The sequence below is a fragment of the Dicentrarchus labrax genome, unplaced genomic scaffold (assembly GCF_905237075.1).
Source record: "Dicentrarchus labrax unplaced genomic scaffold, dlabrax2021, whole genome shotgun sequence".
NCBI lineage: Eukaryota > Metazoa > Chordata > Actinopteri > Moronidae > Dicentrarchus > Dicentrarchus labrax.
The window spans coordinates 1-8,211 of NW_026136876.1; the positions used below are offsets into that span (position 1 = coordinate 1).

The window sequence follows — 8,211 nt, forward strand, 5'->3', positions numbered from 1 at the left end:
CAATCAGCCAGCCAACCAGGAGGCGTGTAACACTTAGACAGCCAATCAGGGGGCGTGTAACACTCAGCCAGCCAATCAGGAGTTGTGTAACACTAGACCAGCCAATCAGCAGGCGTGTCACACTCAGCCAGCCAATCAGGAGGCGTGTAACACTCAGGGAGCCAATCAGGAGGCCTTTGACATTCAGCCAGCCAATCAGGAGACGTTTAACACTCAGCCAACCAATCAGGAGGCATGTAACACTCAGCCAGCCAATAAGGAGGCGTGTCACACTCAGACAGGGAATCAGGGGGCTTGTAACACTTAGCCAGCCAATCAGGAGGCGTGTAACACTCAGTCAGCCAATCAGGAGGCATGTAACACTCAGCCATCCAATCAGGAGGCATGTAAAACTCAGACTGCCAATCAGGAGGCGTGTCACACTCAGGAAGCCAATCAGGAGGCGTGTAACACTCAGCTACCAAGCAGGAGGCGTGTAACACTCAGCTAGCCAATCAGAAGGAGTGTAACACTCAGCCAACCATTCAGGAGGCGTGTAACACTCAGCTAGCCAATCAGGAGGCGTGTAACACATAGACAGCCAATCAGGGGGCGTGTAACAAACAGCCACCCAATCAGGGGGCGTGTAATACTCAGCCATCCAATCAGGAGGCATGTATCACTCAGAAAGCCAAGCAGGAGGCATGTAACACTTAGCCGGCCAATCAGGAGGCGTGTCGCACTCAGGAAGCCAATCAGGAGGCGTGTAAGAGTCAGATAGCAAATCAGGGGGCGTTTAACACTCAGCCAGACAATCAGGAGCTGTGTAACACTCAGCCAGCCAATCAGGAGGCATGTAACACGTAGCCAGCCAATCAGGAAGCGTGTAACACTAGACCAGCTTATCAGGAGGCGTGTCACACTCAGCCAGCCAATCAGGAGGCGTGTAACACTCAGGCAGCCAATCAGGAGGCCTTTGACAATCAGCCAGCCAATCAGGAAACGTTTAACACTCAGCTAACCAATCAGGAGGCATGTAACACTCAGCCAGCCAATAAGGAGTCGTGTCACACTCAGCCAGCCAATCAGGAGGCATGTAACACTCAGCCAGCCAATCAGGAGGCGTGTAACACTCAGCCAGCCAATAAGGAGGCGTGTCACAATCAGCCAGCCAATCAGGAGGCGTGTAACACTCAGCCAGCCAATAAGGAGGCGTGTCACAATCAGCCAGCCAATCAGGAGGCGTGTAACACTCAGCCAGCCAATCAGGAGGCGTGTAACACTAAGCCAGCATGTCAGGAGGCGTGTAACACTCAGCCAGCCAATCAGGAGGCCTGTAACACTCAGCCAGCCAATCAGGAGGCGTGTAACACTCAGCCAGCCAATAAGGAGGCGTGTTACAATAAGCCAGCCAATCAGGAGGCGTGTAACACTTAGACAGCCAATCAGGGGGCGTGTAACACTCAGCCAGCCAATCAGGAGGCGTGTAACACTTAGACAGCCAATCAGCGGGCGTGTAACACTCAGACAGCCAATCAGGAGGCGTATAACACTCAGACAGCCAATCAGGGGGCGTGTAACACTCAGCCAGCCTATAAGGAGGCGTGTCACAATCAGCCAGCCAACCAGGAGGCGTGTAACACTTAGACAGCCAATCAGGGGGCGTGTAACACTCAGCCAGCCAATCAGGAGTTGTGTAACACTAGACCAGCCAATCAGCAGGCGTGTCACACTCAGCCAGCCAATCAGGAGGCGTGTAACACTCAGGGAGCCAATCAGGAGGCCTTTGACATTCAGCCAGCCAATCAGGAGACGTTTAACACTCAGCCAACCAATCAGGAGGCATGTAACACTCAGCCAGCCAATAAGGAGGCGTGTCACACTCAGACAGGGAATCAGGGGGCTTGTAACACTTAGCCAGCCAATCAGGAGGCGTGTAACACTCAGTCAGCCAATCAGGAGGCATGTAACACTCAGCCATCCAATCAGGAGGCATGTAAAACTCAGACTGCCAATCAGGAGGCGTGTCACACTCAGGAAGCCAATCAGGAGGCGTGTAACACTCAGCTACCAAGCAGGAGGCGTGTAACACTCAGCTAGCCAATCAGAAGGAGTGTAACACTCAGCCAACCATTCAGGAGGCGTGTAACACTCAGCTAGCCAATCAGGAGGCGTGTAACACATAGACAGCCAATCAGGGGGTGTGTAACAAACAGCCACCCAATCAGGGGGCGTGTAATACTCAGCCATCCAATCAGGAGGCATGTATCACTCAGAAAGCCAATCAGGAGGCGTGTAACACTCAGACAGCCAATAAGGAGGCGTGTCACAATCAGCCAGCCAACCAGGAGGCGTGTAACACTTAGACAGCCAATCAGGGGGCGTGTAACACTCAGCCAGCCAATCAGGAGTTGTGTAACACTAGACCAGCCAATCAGCAGGCGTGTCACACTCAGCCAGCCAATCAGGAGGCGTGTAACACTCAGGGAGCCAATCAGGAGGCCTTTGACATTCAGCCAGCCAATCAGGAGACGTTTAACACTCAGCCAACCAATCAGGAGGCATGTAACACTCAGCCAGCCAATAAGGAGGCGTGTCACACTCAGACAGGGGGGCAATCAGCCAATCAGGGGCTTGTAACACTTAGCCAGCCAATCAGGAGGCATGTAACACTCAGTCAGCCAATCAGGAGGCATGTAAAACTCAGACTGCCAATCAGGAGGCGTGTCACACTCAGGAAGCCAATCAGAAGGCGTGTAACACACAAAGCCAAAAAAAGGGGGGTTTTCACCACCCAGTTAAAAAAAAGAACACTCAGCCACCAATCAGGAGGCGTGTAACACTCAGCTAGCCAATCAGGAGGCGTGTAACACATAGACAGCCAATCAGGGGGTGTAACAAACAGCCACCCAATCAGGAGGCGTGTATAGCCATCCAATCAGGAGGCATGTATCACTCAGAAAGCCAAGCAGGAGGCATGTAACACTTAGCCGGCAACAGGAGGGTTCCCAAAAAAAAGTGTAACACTCAGATAGCAAATCAGGGGGGGTTTAACACTCAGCCAGACAATCAGGGGCTGTGTAACACTCAGCCAGCCAATCAGGAGGCATGTAACACGTAGCCAGCCAATCAGGAAGCGTGTAACACTAAACCAACTATTAAGAGGGGGTACACTCAGCCAACCAATCAGGAGGCGTGTAACACTCAGCCAGCCAATCAGGAGGCCTTTGACATTCAGCCAGCCAATCAGGGGCGTTTAACACTGTCAGGGGCATTAACACTCAGCGCAAAAGGAGTTGTGTCACACTCAGCCAGCCAATCAGGAGGCATGTAACACTCAGCCAGCCAGGGGGGTAACACTCAGCCAGCCAATAAGGAGGCGTGTCACAATCAGCCAGCCAATCAGGAGGCGTGTAACACTCAGCCAGCCAATCAGGAGGCGTGTAACACTTAGCCAGCATGTCAGGAGGCGTGTAACACTCAGCCAGCCAATCAGGAGGCCTGTAACACTCAGCCAGCCAATCAGGAGGCGTGTAACACTCAGCCAGCCAATAAGGAGGCGTGTTACAATCAGCCTGCCAATCAGGGGGCGTGTAACACTCAGACAGCCAATCAGGATGCGTGTAACACTCAGCCAGCCAATCAGGAGGCGTGTAACACTTAGACAGCCAATCAGGAGGCGTGTAACACTCTGCTAGCCAATCTGGAGGCGTGTAACACTCAGACAGCCAATAAGGAGACGTGTCACACTCAGGAAGCCAATTAGGAGGCATCTAAAACTCAGGCAGCCAATCAGGAGGCGTGTAACACTCAGGCAGCCAATCAGGAGGCCTTTGACATTCAGCCAGTCAATCAGAAGGCGTGTAACACTCAGCCAGCCAATCAGGAGGCGTGTAACACTCAACCAGCAAATCAGGGTGCGTGTAACACTCAGCAAGCCAATCAGGAGGCATCTAACACTCCGCTAGCCAATCTGGAGGCGTGTCACACTCAGCCAGCCAATCAGGAGGCATGTAACACTCAGGCAGCCAATCAGGAGGCCTTTGACATTCAGCCGGCCTATCAGGAGCCGTTTAACACTCAGCCAACCAAACAGGAGGCATGTAACACTCAGCCAGCCAATAAGGAGGCATGTCACACTCAATATGATGTTAACAGAGTGTAGATCCTACTGACTCTCTGCTCGAACTGTCAGAGCTCTGTTAGTAACGTGTGCACAGCTCCCAACCGTGCAGTGCCGTGTGCACTGAGCATCTAGGAGCTAGGAGCAGGTGAATGAAGCGGCAAGAAAGGACTTAACGTTACCTTTAGGGGCAGAAAGAGGGAGAGGAAGGAAGAGAAAGAGGAGAAACAACGAGAAAGGTATGTCTTGGTAATGTAACATTTATTGATATTTTCTGCCAAATACATTAGCCTATAATAGCAAATTTGCTAGATAACATTAGTTCAAAACGTCTTACTAGGTTAGATAACGTTAGTTTAACAGTACTATTCAAGCTAACGTTGTTGTGTTTGTGTAATACTTTGAATAAGTTGATTCTCAGTGTATATATATTATTCTGGGTCACTTTTTGGCATCAAAACAACGTTTTTGATAACGTTTGATAGCAAATGTTTAATAACTAACGTTAATTACAAACGCGGTGACGTTTGTTAGCAATATGGTTTTACATTAATGAATTAATTTAGTTAACTTATAGTTTGAGGTATGTTGTTTGCTGCAGAGCACAGTAATTTATGTGAGTAAATAAACATATTCCTTTTACATCAACCCCCTATTATGCTCATACGTTATATGAAACTTCCCCAGGAGCACTGTTAAAGTATTTAGGAGGAGGCACTGACTCAGCCCAGGGGCAATCCACCTCCTCAGGAGCAGCCAAGGCTGATGAATCAGGTGATCAGAAACTGTTACCATATATATTTAATTTCTAGTCAAATGATCTCATAAAGATATACTAATATAAGATATAATCATATGACAAGGGACATTTTTTTCATCTCAGGTCCATCTCTATCCTCTGCTCCATCCACTGTGCCCACTGTCCTCTCTGCAACCTCAGCTGTACCTGGTAAGTTAACAACAGAACAACCTTTATAATTGCTCAGTGTACTGCAGAATATTCTGAGATGAATAATTTTGTCCAAAAATATTATTTTAATTTCCCTATAGGTCCTTCATCTTTGGTCATGGAGATTGATGTGTCTTCTTCATCATCCAGTTTGGAGCAGGGATCAGCAGCTCCGCCAGTTGACCCAGCAAGGGTCAAGGAAGCCAATCAGGAGGCATGTCACACTCAGGCAGCCAATTAGGAGGGATGTAACACTCAGGTAGCCAATTTGGAGGCTTGTAACACTCAGGCAGCCAATAAGGAGGCGTGTCACACTCAGGCAGCCAATTAGGAAGGGTGTAACACTCAGGTAGCTAATCAGGAAGCCTTTGACACTCAGCCAGCCAATCAGAACGTGTGTTACACTCAGCCAACCAATCAGGATGTGTGTAACACTCATCTACCAATCAGGAGGCGTGTAACACTCAACCAGCCAATCAGGAGGCGTGTAACACTCAGCTAGCCAATCAGGAGGCGTGTAACACTCAGCCAGCCAATCAGGAGGCGTGTAACACTCAGCTAGCAAATCAGGAGGCATGTAACACTCAGGCAGCAAGTAAGGAGACGAGTCACACTCAGGCAGTCAATTAGGAGGGATGTAACACTCAGGCAGCCAATCAGGAGGCGTGTAACACTCGGGCAGCCAATCAGGAGGCCTTTGACATTCAGCCAGTCAATCAGGAGGCGTGTAACACTCAACCAGCAAATCAGGGTGCATGTGACACTCAGCAAGCCAATCAGGAGGCGTGTAACACTCTGCTAGCCAATCTGGAGGCGTGTAACACTCAGACAGCCAATAAGGAGACGTGTCACACTCAGGCAGCCAATTAGGAGGCATCTAAAACTCAGGCAGCCAATCAGGAGGCGTGTAACACTCAGGCAGCCAATCAGGAGGCCTTTGACATTCAGCCAGTCAATCAGAAGGCGTTTAACACTCAGCCACCCAATCAGGAGGCGTGTAACACTCAACCAGCAAATCAGGGTGCGTGTAACACTCAGCAAGCCAATCAGGAGGCATCTAACACTCCGCTAGCCAATCTGGAGGCGTGTCACACTCAGCCAGCCAATCTGGAGGCGTGTAACACTCAGCCAGCCAATCAGGAGGCTTTTAGCACTCAGCCAGCCAACAAGGAGGCGTGTAACACTCAGTCAGCTAATCAGGGGGCGTGTAACACTCAGCCAGCCAATCAGGAGGCGTGTAACACTCAGGCAGCCAATCGGGAGGCCTTTGATATTCAGCCAGTCAATCAGAAGGCGTGTAAAACTCAGCCAGCCAATTAGGAGGCATGTAACACTCAACCAGCCAATCAGGAGGCGTTTAACACTCAACCAGCAAATCAGGTGGCGTGTAACACTCAGCAAGCCAATCAGGAGGCGTGTTACACTCTGCTAGCCAATCAGGAGGCGTGTAACACTCAGACAGCCAATAAGGAGACGTGTCACAATCAGGCAGCCAATTAGGAGGTATCTAAAACTCAGGCAGCCAATCAGGAGGCGTGTAACACTCAGGCAGCCAATCAGGAGGCCTTTGACATTCAGCCAGTCAATCAGAAGGCGTGTAACACTCAGCCAGCCAATCAGGAGGCGTGTAACACTCAACCAGCAAATCAGGGTGCGTGTAACACTCAGCAAGCCAATCAGGAGGCATCTAACACTCCGCTAGCCAATCTGGAGGCTTGTCACACTCAGCCAGCCAATCAGGAGGCATGTAACACTCAGGCAGCCAATCAGGAGGCCTTTGACATTCAGCCGGCCTATCAGGAGCCGTTTAACACTCAGCCAACCAAACAGGAGGCATGTAACACTCAGCCAGCCAATAAGGAGGCATGTCACACTCAATATGATGTTAACAGAGTGTAGATCCTACTGACTCTCTGCTCGAACTGTCAGAGCTCCGTTAGTAACGTGTGCACAGCTCCCAACCGTGCAGTGCCGTGTGCACTGAGCATCTAGGAGCTAGGAGCAGGTGAATGAAGCGGCAAGAAAGGACTTAACGTTACCTTTAGGGGCAGAAAGAGGGAGAGGAAGGAAGAGAAAGAGGAGAAACAACGAGAAAGGTATGTCTTGGTAATGTAACATTTATTGATATTTTCTGCCAAATACATTAGCCTATAATAGCAAATTTGCTAGCTAACATTAGTTCAAAACGTCTTACTAGGTTAGATAACGTTAGTTTAACGTTACTATTCAAGCTAACGTTGTTGTGTTTGTGTAATACTTTGAATAAGTTGATTCTCAGTGTATATATATTATTCTGGGTCACTTTTTGGCATCAAAACAACGTTTTTGATAACGTTTGATAGCAAATATTTAATAACTAACGTTAATTACAAACGCGGTGACGTTTGTTAGCAATATGGTTTTACATTAATGAATTCATTTAGTTAACTTATAGTTTGAGGTATGTTGTTTGCTGCAGAGCACAGTAATTTATGTGAGTAAATAAACATATTCCTTTTACATCAACCCCCTATTATGCTCATACGTTATATGAAACTTCCCCAGGAGCACTGTTAAAGTATTTAGGAGGAGGCACTGACTCAGCCCAGGGGCAATCCACCTCCTCAGGAGCAGCCAAGGCTGATGAATCAGGTGATCAGAAACTGTTACCATATATATTTAATTTCTAGTCAAATGATCTCATAAAGATATACTAATATAAGATATAATCATATGACAAGGGACATTTTTTTCATCTCAGGTCCATCTCTATCCTCTGCTCCATCCACTGTGCCCACTGTCCTCTCTGCAACCTCAGCTGTACCTGGTAAGTTAACAACAGAACAACCTTTATAATTGCTCAGTGTACTGCAGAATATTCTGAGATGAATAATTTTGTCCAAAAATGTTATTTTAATTTCCCTATAGGTCCTTCATCTTTGGTCATGGAGATTGATGTGTCTTCTTCATCATCCAGTTTGGAGCAGGGATCAGCAGCTCCGCCAGTTGACCCAGCAAGGGTCAAGGAAGCCAATCAGGAGGCATGTCACACTCAGGCAGCCAATTAGGAGGGATGTAACACTCAGGTAGCCAATTTGGAGGCTTGTAACACTCAGGCAGCCAATAAGGAGGCGTGTCACACTCAGGCAGCCAATTAGGAAGGGTGTAACACTCAGGTAGC

General features: G+C 48.7%; 1 long non-coding RNA gene across 2 annotated transcripts; it reads left to right on the top strand.

Moving 5' to 3' along the window:
• The first annotated feature begins 4,761 nt into the window (after positions 1-4,761).
• On the top strand, positions 4,762-7,995 carry LOC127360563 (uncharacterized). Of its 2 annotated transcripts, XR_007883813.1 has the most exons (4): positions 4,762-4,876; positions 4,986-5,051; positions 7,792-7,857; positions 7,959-7,995. It is a non-coding gene; the product is annotated as an uncharacterized LOC127360563 (long non-coding RNA). The 2 variants fall into 2 exon arrangements; XR_007883814.1 differs by lacking the exons at positions 4,762-4,876; positions 4,986-5,051 and adding an exon at positions 7,568-7,682.
• The last annotated feature ends 216 nt before the right edge of the window (positions 7,996-8,211 follow it).